At 52.5% G+C, this 10,815-nt stretch overlaps 1 long non-coding RNA gene across 1 annotated transcript; it reads left to right on the top strand.

Moving 5' to 3' along the window:
- Positions 1 to 3,345: 3,345 nt before the first annotated feature.
- On the top strand, positions 3,346 to 7,960 carry LOC145339652 (uncharacterized). Its single transcript, XR_013886049.1, has 3 exons — positions 3,346 to 3,507; positions 4,697 to 4,782; positions 7,751 to 7,960. It is a non-coding gene; the product is annotated as an uncharacterized LOC145339652 (long non-coding RNA).
- The last annotated feature ends 2,855 nt before the right edge of the window (positions 7,961 to 10,815 follow it).

Genomic DNA, 10,815 nt, shown 5'->3' with positions numbered 1-10,815 from the left:
TGTTTGTGTGGCTCGGCACACAGGAGTTCCTGAGTTATAGCGTCACAAGATTGACACCACATTTTTTAGTTCTGCCTGGTGTTGCTCCTGCCATGCCCTGCTGCACCCTACACTGAACCAGGGTTGATCCCCTGGCTGGATGGTAATGGTAGTGTGGGGGACATGCCGGGCAGGAAGGTTACAGGTTGCGGTGGAGTAAAATTCTGCTGCTAATGGCCCACAATTGCTTCTCAGTTTTCAGTTGCTAGATCTGTACAAAATTTAGCATGGGAGCAGGAGGGTTGCGTGTCCATGCTAACCCTGGTACCATGAGACTTCCCAGGGTCCAGAGTCAATGTTGAGGACTCCCAGGGTGTGATGCCTTCAGCCAGGCTAATGAGGTTGGTTTACGAGAGTATGAACTGCCTGGGAGCTGCCCCTTTTAATTTGCCCCAGAGTTAATCTGATTTTGAATAATTAGTTGGTACCAAAAAGAACTACCTGATGGGTCCCTAATTGATGGTTAAATCAGGGAGCCTCATGCTCCCTATTTAAAGCAGGTCTGTCAGACTCCCAGCCTGCATCCAGCACAGAGCAGCTGGAGAGCTGGCTGTGTACAGATGTATGGCGTAAATAAAGTAACTTGGTGATGGGATTTTTGCCTCCGTGGGGTTATTACGCAGGGTAATTCCCTCCTGACTGTATACCACTGTGCCACCTCTGCTGGGTCTGTCCTGGTGGTGGGACAGGACATACCCGGGAACGGTGACAGTGGTGCCTTGACCGTATCCATTAGGAATGATTCCTTCAGGACGATGACATCAGGCTGTTGTTTGACTAGCCCGAGAGACATCTCTCCCAATTTTGGTACAAGCCCCAGGTGTTAGTCAGGAAGATTTTGCAGTGTCGACAGTGCTGAGTTTGCCCTGTTGTTATTCCTGATGCCAGGTAGTCGGGTCAGTTTCATTCTTTTTGTTGACTTTGTGGCGGTTTTGATACAATTGAGTCGCTTGTTGGACCTTTTCCAGGGAACATTTAAGAGTCAACCAAAATGACTCAGTGTACAATCCCTCCCTGACCTACCCCTTTCCTACCTCCCTCCGCTCCTCCAACCACACAGCCCTCCAAGATATCCGTGCCTCTTTAATACGGTTACACACCCGGATTGTAACCACTCTGCTGCTCCTGAGTTTGGGCCCTGAGCGATTTAACATCCCTGTCTAAACCTCTCCATCTCTTTTCCCACCACGGAGACGTTGCTTTAAATCCATCCCTTTGACCAAACTCTTCATCAACCGTCCAAACGATCTCATCCCAGGTCTATGTCAGATTTTATTTGGTAACGTTTCCGTGAAGCAGCTTTGAGGTTTCACTGTGTTAGCATCGCCAGTAAGTACAAATTGTTGTTGTTTCGTACCTTCTCCAGCTCTTGGGGAACCTTCCGGAACTGGCCAAAATGAACGGGAGCAATGAAAGATGGGGGGAGGGAAGCGACTCCCCATCAGACACTGAAGGCCCAGGCTCGGGAAAGGAGCGAGGCTGCAAACAGGAACTTCACGATGAAGCTGACTACAAGAAGCAGCTGTACAGGCAAGTGTGCGGGAACGGGGGGACAAACATCACCTCAGTCCCGGGGCAGGAACAGGGGGACAAACATCACCTCAGTCCCGGGGCAGGAACGGCCGAGTGGCATCATCACCAGAGCATTAACCCAGAAATTCAGCTCATGTTCTGGGGACCCGGGTTCGAATCCCGCCACGGCAGCCGGTGGAATTTGAATTCAATTAAAAAAATATCTGGGATTAGGAATCTGCTGATGGCCCATTGCCGATTGTTGGAAAATCCCATCCAGCCGTTTAGGGAAGGAAATCTATCCTCCTAACCCACTCTGGCCTACACTTATCCAGAGCCACAGCAATGTGGTTGATTCTTAACTGGCCTCTGAAATGGCCTACCGGGCAACCAGGGATAAATACCGGCCCAGGGATAAATACCGGGCAACCAGGGATAAATACCGGGCAACCAGGGATAAATACCGGGCCAGGGATAAATACCGGGCAACCAGGGATAAATACCAGCCCAGGGATAAATACCGGCCCAGGGATAAATACCGGCCCAGGGATAAATACCGGCCCAGGGATAAATACCGGCCCAGGGATAAATACAGGCCCAGGGATAAATACAGGCCCAGGGATAAATACCGGCCCAGGGATAAATACCGGCCCAGGGATAAATACAGGCCCAGGGATAAATACAGGCCCAGGGATAAATACCGGCCCAGGGATAAATACCGGCCCAGCCAGCGAGGCCCGGGCCCCACAAATAAATTTTTAAAATTACTCAATGTCTTTGACAGGGTTTGTTATGGAGGCCTGTCTGCTGCCTCGGGGAATAGAAAGATCCCACAGCCCTCATTTTCTGGGCAGGGGAGTTCTCTCTGGCCAATATTCATTCAAAGGAACAGATTGAATTGTCATTATCTCATTGCTGTTTGTGGGATCTCACTGTGCAACAATTGACTGTCACATTTCCTACTTTATGACAGTGACTGTAAATTGACATGTATTTTCATCATTTGAAAACATTTGCAGCCACTCTCCCCTGCCTTGCCTCGCAATTCCTGACACTCCCCAACTCTCCCTGCACTCCCCTACTCTCCCCGATACTCCCCAACTCTCCCCGATACTCCCCAACTCTCCCCGATACTCCCCAACTCTCCCCGATACTCCCCTACTCTCCCCGATACTCCCCTACTCTCTCTGACACTACCCAACTCTCCCTGCACTCCCCAACTCTCCCCGATACTCCCCAACTCTCCCCGCACTCCCCAACTCTCCCCGATACTCCCCAACTCTCCCCGCACTCCCCAACTCTCCCCGATACTCCCCAACTCTCCCTGACACTCCCCTACTCTCCCCAATACTCCCCTACTCTCCCCGATACTCCCCTACTCTCTCTGACACTCCCCAACTCTCCCTGCACTCCCCAACTCTCCCCGATACTCCCCTACTCTCCCTGACACTCCCCAACTCTCCCTGCACTCCCCAACTCTCCCTGACACTCCCCAACTCTCCCTGACACTCCCCAAGTCTCCCCTGCACTCCCTCACACTCCTTGACTCTCCCCTGCTCTCCCCCACACTCCCACACTTTCTGACACTTCCCGACTGTCCCCGATATCCCCGACTCTCCCCTGCACTCCCCTACGCAGACTCTAACACGTAGTGTCCAGCAGGATGGCTTCCCCCCGGACCTCACTCTTCCAGCGATGAAGTGGAGAATCTGGAGAATATTTTCTCTAAATCTTCCCGGTCGAACTCTCATTATCTGGATTCACTCTGCCTTGTTTTCCAGTGGAGTGGCCTGTGCTGAGCAGTGGAACCTCTTGGTGGATTCAGTCTGAGTTTATTTTCCTTTCTGTTTTTGCAAAGGCTTTTCAGTCCCAGTGTAGCTGAATACTTTCTCCAGCCGCAGCTGGCAAACTCAGTGGCAAAGCCCTGGATTCAGCAGATACTGGAGAAGATAAGAGGTGAGTGAAGGACATTTCCCTGGGACTGTGTGTGTGCCAGGGTTTGTAAAAAGGCATTCTCAGGACGTGGGCATCACTGGCATTTATTGCCCTTCCCTCAGTCCCCAAGAACCTGGTGACCGTGACCCCTCCACCCCCCACTCTTCCTCGACCGCTGCAGTCCACGTGGTGTAGGTACACCCACAGTGCTGCTAGGGAGGGAGTTCCAGGATTTTGACCCAGCGACACTGAAGGAACGGTGATATATTCCCAAGTCAGGATGGTGAGTGACTCGGAGGGGAAGTTGCAGCTGGGGGTGTCCCCAGGTATCTGCCGCCCTTGTCCTTCTAGATGGTAGAGGTGGTGGGTTTGGAAGGCGCTGTCGAAGGAGCCTTGGCGAGTTGCTGCAGTGCGTCTTGTGGATGGTGCACACAGCTGGCTCTGTGCACGTGTTTAGAAGGTATTGCCTTGTCGTATCAGACTCAGAACTTTCTAGACCTGTGACAGATTATAGTCCACACCTTAACCTGTCGGACAAATTGTAAGGATACGGATTAGGGGCAGCACGGTGGCACAGTGGGTTAGCACTCCAGCCTCACAGCGCCAGGGACCGGGGTTCGATTCCCGGCTCAGGTCACTGTCTGTGTGGAGACTGCACGTTCTCCCCGTGTCTACGTGGGTTTCCTCCGGGTGCTCCGGTTTCCTCCCACAGTCCTGGTTAGGTAGATTGGCCAGGCTAAATTCTCCCTCAGTGTATCCGAACAGGCACTGGAATGTGACACTAGGGATTTTCACAGTAACTTCATTGCAGTGTTAATGTAGCCATGATGTGGAGGCGTCAGTGTTGGACGGGGGTGGGCACAGTAAGAAGTCTCACCTGATGAAGGAGCAGCGCTCTGAAAGCTCGTGACACCAAATAAACCTGTTAGGTTTAACCTGGTGACGAGAGACATCTGATAGTAATTAATGTAAACCTTCTTGTGACACTAACAGATAAACATATTCAAGCTCAGATCCGTGAGATCGATTTGAAATCAGGATTATTTACTGAGCTGTTGGGAATGTTGATGGTGTTCGGAACAGTGCAGTGAGTTTTGGTGATGGATTTACATAAACTGATTATCTCTCTGTCCGTTTACCCCGAGCTGCTCAGCGCTGAGTGACTGAAACCTCTCAAGAAACTCTGACCTCATTCATTTCATTCCCTCAGGAAAGGTGACGGCTGAGGATCTGTGGAGGACCCTCAGAGAAGATTCCGGAAGCCAGTTGCCTCTGGCCTACTCACAGCGGCTGCAGGTAAAGGAACGATGGAGGAACCAGAGAATGTTCATCAGCTAGTGAGGCAGCTTCTTCTCCAAATCGGTCACAGTCCACGCCATCGGGGAACCTGCCCAAATATCCCCATTCCCCCTCTAAAAGAACCAAGATAATCTCAGGAGGCTATTCAACAATGCAGGCATCGTAACCAGATCTGATCCTGTCTCATGGGGCAGAGCAGAGGGTGGGTTTAAACCCTCCCCCTTGGTGGGTTTGGTGCTGGTTGGGAATTCTTAATTAGGTGGGAGGTGGGGGCCCTGGTGCATCGCCGGGGTGGGGGCCCTGGCTCGTTGCCGGGGTGGGGGCCCTGGCGCGTTGCCGGGGTGGGGGCCCTGGCTCGTTGCCGGGGCGGGGGCCCTGGCTCGTTGCCGGGGTGGGGGGCTGGTGTGCTGCCACCTCCACGCCAATTAAGCCACTGAGAGGAAGAGTCCTCTGTCAGTTGAGGCCCTTGGTGGACAATTCTTTAAAAATTCATATCTGGGACATGGGTGTCACTGACTGGTCAGTATTTATTGCCCATCCCTAGTTGCCCTTGAACTGAGTGGTTTGTGAGGCCATTTCAGAGGGACAGCTGAGAGTCAACCACATTGGCTGAGGCTCTGGAGTCACATGTAGGCCAGACCGGGTAAGGACGGCAGATTTCCTTCCCTAAAGGACATTAATGAACCGGATGGGTTTTTCCAACAATCGACAATGGTTTCATGGTCATCAGTAGATTCTTAATTCCAGATAATTGTATTGAATTCAAATTCCACCATCTGCCGTGATGGGATTCGAACCCGGGTCCCCAGAACATTAGCTGAGTTTCTGGATAAATAGTCCAGTGATAATAATATGAGGCCATCGCTTCCCCAATTAATGCCCAATTCAGGCCTCACCACAACACGCTACGCTGAACCCAGCGACAAGTCGGGGTCTCGCAAAGAACACGGGAAATAAACCCATTCGGAGATGTTTATGGATTCCGGGGAGTGGGGGGTGGAGAAGGGGAATCTGCAGAGAGCCACCCATTGCCCTGAACCTCTTGCCCCCCGCCCCCCCTTGGCCCTGCACCCTGAGACAGCCTCCCTGCCATCCCTGACCTCTGGGTGAGGCCCAGTGATGATCCGCGGCTTCGGGTGGGCGTCACACTGGTGTCTCCCCGGTGGCACTTGCTGGCATTTGATGGGCCGACAGCTCTTGCTGGGCAGGACCTCTGCTTCAGGAGAGGCCAAGCATTGATTAAATGCCTGGATGGCGTCTAATTGGACAGCCTCGGTCCGAAAGGAGGTGAGTTGGGCATCTCAGCAGCTTCTCAGTGGGTGGGTGAGACCCCCCCCACTCCCTCCCTCCCCCACCTCTACTTACAGACAGAGGATTCCGGCCACTCTCTCTCTATCACCTCACAGAGATCTGAGCCCATAATCCAGGCTGAGCCTCACAGTGTAGTACTGGGGGAGTGTCACACTGTCAGACGGCTGGGCTAGCTCTCAGGTGCGATGTTAACCTGAGGCTTTTTCTGACACTCAGTTAGAGCTTACAGGTCACTATTCGAAGAGTAAGGGAGTTTGTATCCTTCAAACAACATGGATCCAAAAGAGAAAATGCTGGAAATCTCAGCGGGTCTGGCAGCATCTGTAAGGAGAGAAAAGAGCTGATGTTTCGAGTCCAGATTAACCTTTGTTAAAGCTAAAAGGCAGAGAAAGTGGGAGATATTTATACTGCAGGGTGAGGGAAGGAAAGATGAGACATAGCCACAGAAACAAAGGGAAAGGCTGCTAATGGCAGCCCATAGAGAGAATAGAAGGTGTGAATGGCCAAACGGCAGAGAAGCTGAAATCAGAGGATAAACTGTGACAGATAAAGATGTGGGGGGGAGGGGGGGAATGGGCAGGAGAGAGAAAAAATGGAGAAAAAGAAGAGGAGCAAATGGGAAGAAAGGGATGGAAAGGTCATTTGTTTTTATTCAATGAAATGGGTGTTGTGTTTATTGTCACATGAACGGAGTTCTGTCACTGATTCGGAATCTCTCTCTGAGCTTTGATTCTCTCAGTAAGACTCCTGCACTCAGCTGGTCTGAGCTGTGCCGAGTTACAGAGCAGGCCCAAAGCTGGGACTCACAGAGGAAGGACACACGCTCTTTCAGACGTCCCACTGGCACAGGGATTATTTGGCTGTGGTCTCCCCACATCACCGTGTGAGGCAAAGGGAGCGCGGTGCATCAGTCAGGAATAATCCACACAACGTGAGTTCAAACTGGGACAGAGAAATCTGGGAATGTTTAGATCGTTCAGTGACCAGGAACCCCATTGTCGATTGTTGTAAAAACCCATCTGGTTCACCGATGTCCCTCTAGGGAAGGAAATCTGCCGTCCTTGCCCGGTCTGGCCTACACGTGACTCCAGAGCCCCAGCGATGTGGTTACTCTTCATGGCACTCTGAAATGGTGCCACGAACACCTACTGAACGCTCAAGAAGGCAACTTACGCCCAACTACTGAGGCAACTCTGGGTGGGAAACGAATGGTCCGTGAAAGGTTAGAAAAGCAGCAACTTCAGATACTGCAAGCGGAATTCAGCACTCTCCTCACCGAGACACAGGATATTAGATTCACATGAGGCTAAATTGATGGAACCTATTGGATTTATCGTACATAGAAACATAGGATAGGAGAGCAGGAGAGGCCATTTGGCCCTTCAAGCCTGCTCCTCTATTCATCACGATCATGGCCGATCACCCAACTCAATAGCCCAATCCTGCTTTCTCCCCATAACCTTTGATCCCATTTGCCCCCAGTGCTGTATCCAGCCGCCTCCTGAATACATTCACTGTTTTAGCATCAGCTACTTCCACAGGCTCACCGCTCTCTGGGTGAAGAAATGTCTCCCCATCTCCGCTCTAAACGGATCCCCCCCCCCCCGAATCCTCAGCCTGTGACCCCCGTCCTGTTCCTCTGCTCCTGCGCCAGGACAAGTGGGACGGATCGAGGATTCTCAAACCCCCGTGGCTGGCGATTGGGAGAATGCGGAGGTCTGCAGAAATTCAGCGAGGGCAGGCTTCGGCAATCCTCAGCGCAAACCCGCTGCACGATTAAACGACAGTCTCGGCCAAGAGGGGCCAACGAGGTTCCTCCCACCAGGACTCGCAACCACCCTGACAGACACCTGTGCCCAAGGCAACAAGGTAGGGTTTAGAACCAGCCGGGGGTGAGGGAGTGAGAGGGCGGGGGGTTGGGGGTGGGGGGGGGGGGTGGTAGGGAGGAGGGGGCTGGGGGGGAGGGGAAGGGTGTGGGAGGAAATTACCAGTGGGGGGAGGAGGGGCACAATTCATTCAACTTCTTTGATGAAGCTGAAATAACTCCGCTTCATTGAGTTCACCCTTCCTCAATTCTCCGAGTCATAGAGTCGCAAGTGTGCCAGACTCTCACTGAAGTACAGCACAGAGGGAGTGCCGCACTGTCAGAGGGTCAGTGCTGAGGGAGTGCCGCACTGTCAGAGGGTCAGTGCTGAGGGAGTGCCGCACTGTCAGAGGGTCAGTGCTGAGGGAGTGCCGCACTGTCAGAGGGTCAGTGCTGAGGGAGTGCCGCACTGTAAGAGGGTCAGTGCTGAGGGAGTGCCGCACTGTCAGAGGGTCAGTGCTGAGGGAGTGCCGCACTGTCAGAGGGTCAGTGCTGAGGGAGTGCCGCACTGTCAGAGGGTCAGTGCTGAGGGAGTGCCGCACTGTCAGAGGGTCAGTGCTGAGGGAGTGCCGCACTGTCAGAGGGTCAGTGCTGAGGGAGTGCCGCACTGTCAGAGGGTCAGTGCTGAGGGAGTGCCGCACTGTCAGAGGGTCAGTGCTGAGGGAGTGCCGCACTGTCAGAGGGTCAGTGCTGAGGGAGTGCCGCACTGTAAGAGGGTCAGTGCTGAGGGAGTGCCGCACTGTCAGAGGGTCAGTGCTGAGGGAGTGCCGCACTGTCAGAGGGTCAGTGCTGAGGGAGTTGCCGCACTGTCAGAGGGTCAGTGCTGAGGAGTGCCGCACTGTCAGAGGGTCAGTGCTGAGGGGAGTGCCGCACTGTCAGAGGGTCAGTGCTGAGGGAGTGCCGCACTGTCAGAGGGTCAGTGCTGAGGGAGTGCCGCACTGTCAGAGGGTCAGTGCTGAGGGAGTGCCGCACTGTCAGAGGGTCAGTGCTGAGGGAGTGCCGCACTGTCAGAGGGTCAGTGCTGAGGGAGTGCCGCACTGTCAGAGGGTCAGTACTGACGGAGTGCCGCACTGTCAGAGGGTCAGTACTGCGGGAGTGCCGCACTGTCAGAGAATCAGTGCTGAGGGAGTGCCGCACTGTATGTACTGTCTGAGAGTGTGGTGGAGACAGATTCACAGCGAGTGGTTAGGATCTGGAATGCACTGTCTGAGAGTGTGGTGGAGACAGATTCACACAGCGAGTGGTTAGGATCTGGAATGTACTGTCTGAGAGTGTGGTGGAGACAGATTCACACAGCGAGTGGTTAGGATCTGGAATGTACTGTCTGAGAGTGTGGTGGAGACAGATTCACACAGCGAGTGGTTAGGATCTGGAATGCACTGTCTGAGAGTGTGGTGGAGACAGATTCACACAGTGAGTGGTTAGGATCTAGAATGCACTGTCTGAGAGTGTGGTGGAGATAGATTCACACAGCGAGTGGTTAGGATCTGGAATGTACTGTCTGAGAGTGTGGGGGAGACAGATTCACACAGTGAGTGGTTAGGATCTGGAATGCACTGTCTGAGAGTGTGGTGGAGACAGATTCACACAGCGAGTGGTTAGGATCTGGAATGTACTGTCTGAGAGTGTGGTGGAGACAGATTCACACAGCGAGTGGTTAGGATCTGGAATGTACTGTCTGAGAGTGTGGTGGAGACAGATTCACACAGCGAGTGGTTAGGATCTGGAATGCACTGTCTGAGAGTGTGGTGGAGACAGATTCACACAGTGAGTGGTTAGGATCTAGAATGCACTGTCTGAGAGTGTGGTGGAGATAGATTCACACAGCGAGTGGTTAGGATCTGGAATGTACTGTCTGAGAGTGTGGGGGAGACAGATTCACACAGTGAGTGGTTAGGATCTGGAATGCACTGTCTGAGAGTGTGGTGGAGACAGATTCACACAGCGAGTGGTTAGGATCGGAATGTACTGTCTGAGAGTGTGGTGGAGACAGATTCACACAGCGAGTGGTTAGGATCTGAAATGTACTGTCTGAGAGTGTGGTGCAGACAGATTCACACAGCGAGTGGTTAGGATCTGGAATGTACTGTCTGAGAGTGTGGTGGAGACAGATTCACACAGTGAGTGGTTAGGATCTGGAATGCACTGTCTGAGAGTGTGGTGGAGACAGATTCACACAGCGAGTGGTTAGGATCTGGAATGTACTGTCTGAGAGTGTGGTGGAGACAGATTCACACAGCGAGTGGTTAGGATCTGAAATGTACTGTCTGAGAGTGTGGTGGAGACAGATTCACACAGCGAGTGGTTAGGATCTGGAATGTACTGTCTGAGAGTGTGGTGGAGACAGATTCACACAGTGAGTGGTTAGGGTCTGGAATGCACTGTCTGAGAGTGTGGTGGAGACAGATTCACACAGTGAGTGGTTAGGGTCTGGAATGCACTGTGGCGGAGGCAGTTTCAGTCAAAGCTGGAATGCAATTGGACAGTTATCTGAAATGAAAACAATTGCTGGCCTATGGGGAAAGGGCAGGGGGTTGGGACTGGATGGGTTTCTCTTGCAGTAAGCTAGCATGGAGACATTGGGCTGAATGGCTCTCTTCAGTGCTGTCCCCATTCTGATTCTATAAAATTCCTTTTGAAAGCTGTTATTGAATCTGAAATCCAGCTGCACATTCCAGATCCACAATAACCTGCTGTGTTTAAAATCACCTCTGGCCGCCGGGCCAGTTATCTTGTACCTGGATCCTCCAGTCTGTAACCCTCCTATCACTGGAAACAGCTTCTCTTTATTTAGTTCACTAACACTGACAGAATGTGTAAGAATCATAGAATCCTTCAGTGCAGAAGGAGCCATT

Source organism: Carcharhinus amblyrhynchos, unplaced genomic scaffold, assembly GCF_965287045.1.
Source record: "Carcharhinus amblyrhynchos unplaced genomic scaffold, sCarAmb.v2.hapA scaffold_587, whole genome shotgun sequence".
NCBI lineage: Eukaryota > Metazoa > Chordata > Chondrichthyes > Carcharhiniformes > Carcharhinidae > Carcharhinus > Carcharhinus amblyrhynchos.
This window is presented reverse-complemented; position numbering and strand designations above follow the sequence as displayed.